Source organism: Myotis yumanensis, unplaced genomic scaffold (genome assembly GCF_028538775.1).
Source record: "Myotis yumanensis isolate MYYU_CA2020_CCGP unplaced genomic scaffold, mMyoYum1.0.hap1 SCAF_3, whole genome shotgun sequence".
In the NCBI taxonomy this organism is placed as follows: Eukaryota; Metazoa; Chordata; class Mammalia; order Chiroptera; family Vespertilionidae; genus Myotis; species Myotis yumanensis.
This window is the reverse complement of record NW_027223754.1, coordinates 97537288-97547970: the sequence shown is the minus strand read 5'-3', so window position 1 is coordinate 97547970 and position 10683 is coordinate 97537288. Positions and strand designations below refer to the sequence as shown.

Sequence of the window (10683 nt, the reverse complement as noted above, 5' to 3'; positions counted from 1 at the left end):
TGCCCGGAACTCAGGCCTTCGCTCTTCGCCGGGAGGGGCCCGCGCAGTGGGCGAGGGGCTTAGCTCTTTTAAAAATACTTCTGAATGTTTGGTAAATAACCCTGTAGGAATCTGCTTTCTGGAACATGTTGGTTGTTAAGGGCTGATTTGGGTAATCAACAAAATGTATGTTAAAATCCTAATCCCCAGAACCTCAGAATGTACCTGTATATGGAGATAATATCTTTAAAGAGGGGATTACATTAAATTGAGGCAGTTCCAGTGGGACCCTTAGCCCATTTCACTGAAGTCCTTATAAGAAGAGGAATGTTGGGGTCCTGCCCCAGCAGGTCCAGGGGTTCCCAAAGGTGTGGATGGAGTCGGCGAAGAAGGAATGACACAGAGGCAGCGTTCAGGTGATCATCATAGCCAGGTTCTCTTTTTATTGTCCTGTTACATCTATATTTATACTATTTGATCCTATAAGCATGCCTCTATAAGCTTTTTTTTGCCGAGGAGAGCATGGGGTCCATTTATTGGGGGGTCAGTCAAAGGGGGAGCTGGCTAGGGTGGGGTAGGGCAGCAGCTTGTCTGGCCCCCGAGAAACCCAACTTGAGTCCAGAGCCTCAACCGCTTTGAAGCCAAAGTCTTCCTCCACCTTTATCTGCATAGGGGCCAGCTCCAGAGTCAGCGGGACTCCCGCCTGGTGCCCTTCCTGTGGCGCTCGCTGCGCTCGCTGCCTCTTCCACCCGCTGGGCCCCTCGCCAGGGGCCGGGCTGCTGGCTTCTGTGGGCGCTGGCGTCCTCCTGGGCGGGGAAAGCCCCTCTTTCTCCGGAGGCTCGTTCTCAGCGTTGCCTGGGGTGGGGGCGTCTGTGCCCTGGCTGCCCTCGTCCTCCAGTAAGATGGTGAACTGGCTGGCCCGGTAGTCATCGCCTTAGGAGTCTAGCACCTTCTTGAAGAACCTCCGCTCCTGCTGGAGTCTCCGTGTTATCCTCTGTACCTGATGGAGCCTGTTCAGGACCCGCTTGTTCACCTGCTTGATCTCCCTGCTGTGCCGACCCAACGCCTGGTACTTCCTGTGATTGAGTTCCCGTTGGCACCGCTGTTGCTGGCCTAGGGCTGCCTCCTCCTCTTCGTCTCACTCCTGGAGGCTGGAGCTGCCCAGACCCCCAGACACGAACTCCACTTTGGTCTCAAGCTCGCTCTCCAGGATGTGACCTGAGAACTTCTCAAAGCCCACGGCTGCCATGGACCCCTCTCTCTGCTCCAGCTCCATTTCTCCCTGGCTCCCGGCGCAGAACTTCCAACCTTGCAAGCCTCTAGTTTAAAGTGGCTTGCAAAATGACACAGCCCATCCAATTTCACAGCCAGGCACCCAGGCCCCGGCCGCTAAGCCTCCTGGGAGTTGTAGTTCTCTATGTCCGGCTTGCCTCCCTCGCCCCACCCCCATCCCAGTCCCAACTGAAAGGCCCTGCTGGCTGGTCTAACCCTGTGGCCAGGCATCTGAGTCACCTCGGGTCTTTATTCCTGTCCTGACACCGCGCCATCTGACCACGGAGACTCTCCTCTTGGGAGGCCCCTGGGTCTCCTTCTGGGTCTCCTCAGGCCAGGCACCGGATGGTGTGCCCCAGCGGCCATGCAGCCCTGGCGCCTGAGTCTCCTTCTGGGGCCTGGCTGCATCGCCCCGGGGACCTGATCGTGTGCCCCAGCTGGGACGCAGCCTGGGCCCCTGGGTCTCCTCAGCCCAGGCACCAGATAGCGTGCCCCAGCGGCTTCTGGGTCTCCTGCTGGGGCCTGGCTGCCTCGCCGGGATCGCGTGCCTCAGCGGCGACGCAGCCCTGGCGCCTGGGTCGCCTTCTGGGTCTCCTGCTGGGGCCTGGCTGCGTCGCCCGGATCGTTTGCCCCAGCGGCTTTGCAGCTCCAGCGCCTGGGTCGCCTTCTGGGGCCTGGCTGCGTCGCCCCCGGGGACTGGATCTCGTGCCCAGCTGCAACGCAGCCCCGGCCCCTGGGTCTCCTCAACCCAGGCACCAAATAGCGTTCCCCAGCGGCGACGCAGCCTCCGCCCGGCGCATGGGTCGCCTTCTGGGTCTCCTGCTGGGGCCTCGCTGCATCGCCCCGGGGACCGGATCTCGCAGCCCCGGCCCCTGAGTCTCCTCAGCCCAGGGACCGGATCACGTGCCCCAGCAGCGACGCAGCTCCTGAGCCTGGGTCCGCTTCTGGATATCCTGCTGGGGCCTGGCTGCTTCCCCCGGACCGGATGGTGTCCCCAGGCAGCTATGCAGCCGGCCTCTGGCCCCGCCTCTGGGTGTTCTCCCATCACTGGTGATCAGGGATCTGAGAAGCCAGACGGGGCAGGGAAGAGGCAGATATCGACCTCTTCCCTGCCCCACCCAGCTTCTCCGATTACTGGCCCAGGGCCGGCAAAGGCTGCCAGGTTCTCCTATCACAGAAGCCGGCAAAGGCGTCCTGGCTTCTCCTAACAAAGGCAGCTCAGTTCTCTGGCTCTTGGCTGCCACCTGGGTTGCCGATGCAGTCAGCAGCAGGCGGCTTCTTCCCTCTTTCCCCTTTCGCCTCCCAGCATTGTGGCTACATATGCAAATTAACCGCCATCTTTGTTCGTGGTTAACCGCCATCTTGGCTGACAGTTAATTTGCATAAGGATATGCTGATTAGCCAATGGGAAGGGTAGCGGTCGTATGCTAATTACCATGTTTCTCTTTTATTAGTGTAGACTAGAGGCTCGGTGCATGAAATTCATGCACTCGGAGGGGGTGGTGTCCTTCAGCCTGGGAGCCCTCAGGGGATGTCCAACTGATAGCTCTTAGCACTGCTTCGGAGGCGGGAGAGGTTCCTGCTACCACTGCTGTGCCTGTCAGCCTGTGAGCCTGGCTTCTGGCTGAGCGGCACTACCCCAGTGGGAGCGCACTGACCACCAGGGGGCATCTCCTGCATTGAGCATCTGCCCCCTGGTGGTCAATGTGTGTTATAGCGGCCGGTCATTCCGCTGTTTGGTTGATTTGCATATTAGCCTTTTATTACATAGGATAATTTATACACCCAACATCAAAGCATCTAGATACAGTGTGTCCCTAAAAAATATATACACACTTTAACAGCTGATACTTAAATTGATGTTTCTTTTCAGATTTAACCCATTGGAATTAATAATTATTCAAAGTATAGATATATTTTGGGAGGATACCCTGTATATTAAACAAATACTAACAGATATGAAGGGAGAAATAGACAGTTTATTCATTACTCCATTTTCAACAATGGGTAGATCATCCAGACAAAAAAATCAATAAGGATACATTGGGTTTGAACTATAATTTAGATCAACTGCAACTAATAGACATATACAGAACTTTCCAATCAGCTGCAGGATATACATTTTTTAACACATACACAAATATAAAATCAGTGAAAACTAAAAAGGCAAATGTAATAAGCAAAGGTGTCTAAAACATACAACAGAAAGTAAATATCTGATTCTTTGCATAATTTTTAACACATATGCATAATTGGAAGGAAAATGAGATACTGAATTTCTGCCTCACTCTTAGGAGAAAACCAATTACCATTAGGGTTATCATCAAGAAATGACAGCACAGGGGCAAGGCATGGGGACTTAGGACCCCAAGCAACTCCCACATGACAAAGGTAACATATGAAATAAGCTTTCTTAATAGGGCCCAGGGAAACTAGCATATCCAGAGGGAAGTCCAAGCTGTAAGACCAGCAGGGGTGGTTAAGAACTTTTGGGGTACATATAGGAATGTGCTGGAGCCAGTATGTACCAGCTTCTGAGAGCCAATTGTTAAATTTTCAGGAATTTTGCAAGTCAGTTTTTAGAAATGAGCACTAGCAAAAAATAAATTATATAAACTTACAATTAAATTTCATTTTTTAAAATGTTTTTTTGATTTTAGAGAGAGTAAGAGAGAGGATAGAGAGATAGAAACACTGATAACAGAAGAAATATCATCAATCAGCTGCCTCCTGCGTGCCCCCAACTGGGGATGGAGCCCGAAACCCAGGCATGTGCCCTGACCTGTAATCAAACTGTGACACCCTGGTTCCTGGGTTGACGCTCAATCACTGAGCCACACCAGCCGGGCCAATTAAATTTCATTTAAAACAAAGGCAATAAATACTCTAAATGTATTACTTTCTATTTATATTATAAATTTTACTGTTATCTCTGCTCTTGAGGTTTTTGCACCTGTCTAGCAGAAATACTGCAATGGGGTATGACTGCACATGTCTGCCCAACTCCATATTTAGTGACATCTCATTAGTAGCTTGGAAATGGTCAAAGTGGGAGTATTTACAACATAAAAATTGGTAAATGTTACAAATCAAGCTTTATTTCTTGTTTGTTGAATGTCTAGACATAGGAAAGTGATGTGCAGTAGGCTGGCATGAGAAAGTAACCTGGACTTCAGTCAGGAGTTGAACAGGGGTTGGACTGCATAATCTTTCAAGCAATGGAAAGCAGCTTGAATTTTATTTGTAGTGAAAAAGGGAGGACAGAAATGTTTAAAACAGAGGAAAGACATCATCTAACTTACATTTGCAAAGCTACCTCTGGTGGTTCTATAGAAAATGGACTGTAGGGACACAGGGTGAACCTAGAGATGATACTGCACTTGTTTGGGTGACATACTGGTGGCTTGGCCTGGGGAGATTGCCACTAGTGATGAAGAAATGTGGATGAGTATGGAGTAAATTTTGAAAGTAGAATTGACAATCTTGGCATTATACACAGGTACACTACCTGACAAAGCATAAACGCAATAAAATTAAATTGTAATCTTTAAATGCTATTTGACAAAACATTAAAGTACAAGGTTTTATTGCCACGTGCAAATCTATTACTGATCTCTGTTTCATTAACAAGAAGTGAAATGTAAACACAAACAGTCCACTGCCTATTTCAGAGCTAATTCTGATGACCTGAGAATCCAATCATGATTTGTCAGTCTCCAAATATATCCCCATGTTTCTACACCTACATTTACTCTGCTTTTTCAAATTGCTGATTCCTTCTCAACCTTCAGGTCTCATTTAAATTTTATTTCCAGAAAGAGGCCTTTTTCTGACCAATAGAAGAACATACAGTACATTTTCCTCCATCATTTTTTAATTTTCACTTTTGTTTCTATCATAGTAATGATCACAATTTATAATTATTTATTTGATTATTTAATGTATGCATTTATATTGCCTTTCTGCCCTCTAGAACAATAATGATTCATGTATAGTTCACCATTTCATCCAAGTGTCAACAGCAATGTTTGGCAAATGACAGGCATTTAATAATCTACACTAATAAAAGACAAAGATGCTAATTGACTGTACCTTCCACTACGTCCATCAGCCAATCAGAAGAGTATGCAAATTAACCCAACAAAGATGGCCGTTAAATTTGCATAGTGCAGGTGGGGTGGGACAGTGCAAGCCGCCATCTGGGCATCCCATGTGTGACCTGGGGTGGCGGGGTGGGACAGTGCGAGCTGCCACCCACCCTGCCGCCATCCGGGCCTGCCATCTGTGACCCAGGGCAGTGGGGCGGGGCAGCAGGGTGGGACAGCATGAGCTGCCACCCACCCCACCACCATCCGGGCCTCCTGTGGATAAGCCAGCAGGTGGTTATCCCCCGAGGGGTCCCAGACTGCGAGAGGGCATAGGCTGGGCTGAGGGACCCCCCCCCCCCCAAGTGCACAAATTTTTGTGCACCGGGCCTCTAGTTATTTGATAATTAAGAAATAAATGACTAAGCTCATTTTCTTCAGATGGACTCTCAAAGCATTGTTGTAAGAGAAATAGTGGTGTAGTTGTACTGGTTGTAGTCATAATTACAAGTAATTACATATTATTTATTGAGCACTTCTTATTCTCTGATACTATTTATTCTAAGCAATTTACATGAACTTACTTTACCTTTACTTAACTTACCCTAAGGTAGGCACTATTATTATCATTTCCATTTTATAGCTGAGGAAACTGAGGCACAGAAGTCAAGTAGCTTTCCTGGACAATCTTATTCTTCACTCATGAAATCTGACTACAATATTTTATTATGATAGAACCACACAGGCTTGAGATTCAGTCAGCCTTAGGTTTGAGCTAGCAAGGAGGATAATTCTAACAGGAGCCCAGAATTTCATCATGCTCTTCCAGCCTCCAATATATGTTTCTCCCATTACATTCATCCTGTCTTCTGCCTATATCTTCACCATTCTTTCCCTGGCATTGTTATATTGTAAATCAGCGAGAAGAACAAGGGACACCTTATTAAGCCAAATTTTGGAGTCTTTTATTACGCCACCAGGCTCAGAGGAATATTATTTCCAGAGTCCAAGCAAGAACATGGAGGAAGCTTTCCCTTTTTATATTCTCCCAGTTCTTTGTCTTCCAAATATGGGATTATACTTCCAGAACTTTCGCAGGCTTTGCGTGTAATTTGAGTATAGTACATTTCAGATAACTGGAGCATGGGAGTAGCCAGGGACAGCAGCGGAGCTGCTTGCAAGGTCAGATAGTTGAGCTTATTTTCCCTATTATTCAAGTAAGCAAGTGTGTTTTACAGAAGCCAAGAATAGCAGGGTTAAAATTCAAACAGCAGTTTTTTCAAAATAGAGGAAACATGAACAAGATGGCCTATGCTTCACTCCCCACTGGTTTTATGTACATAAGTCAAATCATTGACTCTTGTGAGTCATTGTTGGGGAGGATGTTATATCGACCCATGAGGACTATGAGCTTGATAGAATTAATTCTTTGTTGAATAAAGTTAGTAAACCAGTTTTTAAGATAGGGGCCCAGAATGAGGACCAGGAGTACATGCAAGAGTCTCAGCTTTAGTGGGTCTGATGAAGAGTCTTGGATTTTCTATTCTGCTTTAGCCACCTTGAGTGGGGAATGGTGGAGCCAAGCCGGGATTCTGTTGACCCTTACTACTGTGGGGGTGGTTAGGATAATGGTATAAGGTCCTTTCCAGGTAGGAGTCAGTCCTTGGGTAGTAAATTTCTTTACCCAAACAGAGTCACCAGGTTGGAAGGGGTGGACTGGATCAGAAGTTCGTATAGGCAGAGAGTCTTGGACGTGTTTCTGGACTGCTTTCGGGTGGACTGTAAAGCCTGTAAGAAGTTGAGTAAAGATTGGTTATGGATTTCAGCTTTTCCAGATTAGGCATATAGTACTTATCTTTTAGAAACTCTGTAAGCTTAGTGTGGCCTAAGTGAGTAGCTTGATGTAACTGGCTAACTATTGTCCACCCTAGAGCCTCAGGAACCAAAAATCGGCTGTCAGGTAAAGTCCACCATCCTTTTGGGCTTCTGGAGGCCTGCCTCTGTGTGGCTAGTTTCTCCTCCTTCTCCATGTAGACTGGTGAGGTGGGTAGGTCAGGGTCTGGAAGAGATACTAGAATTTGTAGAGGCCCCACTGGTTTTAGGGCAGCCTTTCGGGCTGCTTTGTCTGTGGCCCAGTTCCCTCTTGTTTTTAGTGAGTCCCTTTTCCTTGTAAATAGCACTGTGTATGTGAGCCATTGCAAACGCATACCTGCTATCAGTATAAATTGTTACTGATTTATCTCTTGCCCACCAGAGAGCCTGAATAAGGGCAATTAACTCAGCCTTCTGGGCCAACATCCCGTGAGTGAGTGCCTGAGAACAGATGGTTCAGTCTAAAGAAACCACTGCCACCCCCGCATACCTGATTCCTTCCTGGATAAAACTATTCCCATCAGTGAACAGTAACTCAACCGGCAATGCCAGAGGGGTGTCAATGAGGTCCAGACAGGCTGTCTATACTAAGTCGATGACCTCTGAATAGTCCTGTAGAGGTTCTTCAGGGTCATCGCCTGGGAGGAGGCTGGCAGGGTTGATGGCAAGAGTCTTGTGGAACCTGATGTGGGGCTGGTCGAGTAGAAGAGCCTGAAACTGGGTGACTCGAGCGTTTGACATCTAGCGCTCCCACGTGCTCCAGAGTAGAGTCTTAACTGTATGTGGGGTAGTTAGGATTAGTTCCTGCCATAGGGTTATTTTGTCTGCTTCCTTAACAAGTATAGCAGCGGCTGCTACTGCCCGGAGGCAGGCAGACTACACAGATGCAACGAGGTCAAGTCTTTTGGACAAGTAGGCTATTCGTCTTTTCCAGGGGCTGAGACTTTGGATGAGAACCCCTTTGGGTATGCCCCTTGTCTCACATACGTAGAGTAAAAAGACGTAATTACATCTGGTAGTGACAGCCCATCATCCTTGCTCTGCTCATGTCTGTCTAACTGCCTAATATATCCCCTCAAGGATCCTGGCTCTGAATTATTTTAGGGAAAATGGACGTCGGTGGGGATCCTCTGGCTACGTCCATGCTGAAGAGGGATGGAGTTTTCTTTCAGAGCCAAGAGATCCTTGTTGTCAGAGGGACAATGAGGCCTGAGCACAGAAGGAGGTGGGCTTATGACCTGGCAGAGACAAACTGTATTATAAAATTTAGTATTATTGAGCAATTAGAACAGCAAGAGTTGCAATGAATGGTCTGGTGGATGAGAAAGAAAACATTTCAGTTTTAATAACTTCTATTGAAATAGAATTTTTCTCCTTAAAATCACTCTTATGTTTATTAAAGAGTCAAATTAAGACTAATTTATCTATTGCTTTTAATTTGGCCTGATTGTTTGCATAAACACAACAAGAATGGTAACTGACCACTTTTGCCGGAATTTCATGATTGAGTCTCAATGTTCCCCCTAGGGGAGGGAAGCCAAGCCATCCAGCTGCCATTAGGTGGGTTAGGTGAATTCCTCGCCTGCAGTGGCTCAACCCGGGCCCATGTCCTAGGCTTCAAGGCCCATCTCAGCAGCCCTCCTACTCCTCATGGCCTAGAGTGCATGTGGGTCCCACAGGGATGCAGAGGCACCCTTGTTGCTCCCCTTCTACTCTGACCAACCACCAGCGATGACAGGGTATGGGCCTGATACTCCAGCACTATCTATTTTCAGAGCTACCAAGCTATATACAGTGGGGCTTTGACTTACGAGTTTAATTCGTTCTGAGACCGAGCTCGTTAAGGAGCTTGTTAACTCAAATTACTCTATCAACTCAATGCAAAAAATCGGCCTAGAGACAGCTGGTATCTCAAAAAACTCGTTATTCGGGACACTCTTAAGTCAAGGCCCCACTGTACCAGGCTTTCTCCATGATACTCTTATTGGCTTCAAGTGTTCAAAGTCCAGACAGGGCTCAAGTCAAAGTTTTTGGTCAATAAAACCACTATTGGGAACCAGTCTTATTGAATTTATGCAAAGAAATGCATTGCCATGATTTATTCATTAAGAATTGCCAAATTTTGGGGGGATCATATAGGGAGAAAAATACACTGACTTGCTTTAAGATCTTCTGATTTTTCTGCCCAGCTGCTCTCTCTAGTAGACTTCTCACTCTATTTTCAGCTGACTCCAGCCTACTAGCTGGTTAGTAACCTACTTTTATGCTATTTAGACAAAGAAGTCTTCGTGCCAATAGTGATATAATCACATTGGCTACTGAAAGGTACAGTGTGCTGTGTGTCCTTGTACCTACTCATGGTATCTTGGCCTAGGATTCCCAGGCTCAGAGTCCTTGAACATTCCGTTTAGGTACATGCCCAGAGTGGCCTTTGGCCATTCTGGTGTATTGATAACAAGGCTTCTGTGCCCCTACTGGCCTTGACAATCTGGGGAACTGGTATGGTTCCCACACTTTACCTCTTACACTGGGATGGCCTTCTAAGGGCGCTCTGGCCTACTTGCCATCTTTCTGAACTCAGAGTTTAATATAAACTGTAACATGCAATGGCCAGTATTCTGGCCATAATGGCAAAACCTGTGGGTTCTATCCCTCCTGGCCTGTACCCCTGTCTCTTGTAGGGTACAATGTCAGGTTTGGCTCAAGAGGTGCAACTATAGTGGTACCTGGTTCCCTAAGGTAATGGAAGGGTTATTTAGGGACCCTCCCTAGTAATAGACCATGGCTAGGTCTATACTGCCTGTTCCTTCCCTCTGCCTAGGGGAAGGTCTTGGTTTGCAACAGTTCCTCTGTTGCTTTTATCCTGCACATGCAATATGAGGATACTTCGGTATATACTCATCTAGCCTAATCCTTTACCTAAACCCCTTGGTGGAGTTTTCCTGCCCCACCTGGGTGATGGCCTATTGCCTGTGCCATCGTGGTGACTATAGGCCTGTAAAGACAGTTCATCTGTCCTTCTAATGGCCGAAGGGCTACTCTTCCTAGTATCTGAACCGGACCATATAGTTCATCTATACTCAAATAGACAGTTACAGCTGTCCCTGTAGTAGGGTTCCCCCTGCTTGACTTGTCCTTAAACCACATATGGTCTCTGGGAGGGGTGACATGCCCTCTCAGAACGGACTCCTTGCTGCACCAGCAGGTGCTGCTAAAGTCTTAAGCCTTTTAGCACAGTTGCAGATGGGAAACTTTACCAGCTTCATCCCCCACGCTTTCACAGATCCCAGGGCCTGCTGCTTGTAATTCACTGGGCAGCAGCTCAGGTGTCAGGTTACTGTCTGGCATCCCCCATTTCTCACTGCTGCTTCTACTTTTCCAGGTGGCTTCAGGCGGCTTGGGTGTGGATAGTAAATGACACTAATTGGATTTCTCCTATTAGTCTTCCTCAGTACTTTGGCATAACTATTTACCC

General features: G+C 47.4%; 1 pseudogene; it reads right to left on the bottom strand.

The window, feature by feature from the left end:
* Positions 1–512: 512 nt before the first annotated feature.
* Positions 513–1255, bottom strand: LOC139005121 (TCF3 fusion partner pseudogene; annotated as a pseudogene).
* Positions 1256–10683: the final 9428 nt, after the last annotated feature.